The sequence below is a fragment of the Aplysia californica genome, unplaced genomic scaffold (assembly GCF_000002075.1).
Source record: "Aplysia californica isolate F4 #8 unplaced genomic scaffold, AplCal3.0 scaffold00109, whole genome shotgun sequence".
NCBI classification, from domain to species: Eukaryota; Metazoa; Mollusca; class Gastropoda; order Aplysiida; family Aplysiidae; genus Aplysia; species Aplysia californica.
This window is the reverse complement of record NW_004797379.1, coordinates 932,461-933,612: the sequence shown is the minus strand read 5'-3', so window position 1 is coordinate 933,612 and position 1,152 is coordinate 932,461.

Sequence of the window (1,152 nt, the reverse complement as noted above, 5' to 3'; positions counted from 1 at the left end):
TTTGTAGATGTACTTGGTGTTGCTGATGCGGTTTATCGCCTTGTTATATCAACGTAGCATCAATCTTCAAGCTGTTTAGCGCTATTATTTCCTTCACACATTAAAGGACTGACGTATTCATAGTGTGAACGTAACGAAATGCGAGACAAGAACAAAAGTTAACTATAACAATGTCATTCGTGTAATCACCTTCATCAACAACGTAAAATCAACAGAAACAACAATACAACGACGGCAATAACAATATAACAACAACAACCACAACAAGCACAACAACCATAACAATAACAGCAACGACAACAATAACAAACAAGAGCGATGAGAGCACCCACGAAAACGACAGACGAATCACAGTAAAAGCCAAAAAAACGAATAACAACAACAACAACAACAACAACAAACAAAAACATAATTAATATACAAGTAACACTACCACAACTATCTAAAGCATCAATATCAAAACCATCAGCAATGACATCACAAACAGAGACAACAACAGTGACAGCATCAGCAACATTAACAACAACAGCAGCAGTAACGGCAACAGCAACAACAACAACAACAACAACAAAAGCAACCACAGCAATAGCAACATCAGGAAACAACAACAACAACAAAAACACTGTCAATGGCCAGGTGCGCATTCCCCTCTGAGTGGAGGAAGTGACTTCGTATAAAGTGCCTTTCTCAACAACAACAACAACAACAACAACAACAACAACAACAACAACAACAACAACAACAACATCAACAACAACAACAGCAGCAACAGTAGCAACATCAACAATCTACAGATCCCCAACACGACCACTCAGCATTACATAACAACATGTCGCTCACAGGTTCACTCATCAACAGCACAGAACAACAGACCAACCTTCACACTCTCACGTCTAGCCATACTACATCCGTCAGCGGCTATCACATCTCAGCAACTCACCAAATTCCCGCCTCATTACCGCCATCCTTATCTCAGAACAGCGCTGTTTTCACTCACCACATTCATCGCCTGACCTGGGAGGGATGCCGACACACAGCGGGTAGTTTAGACGATCCTCACAGTTAAACAATACCCTTGTCATTTACAGTAGGCTGCAGTACAGACTGGGAAGTGGGGATAACAAAAGAGTAAAAGCCAGCCTTGTGGTGTGT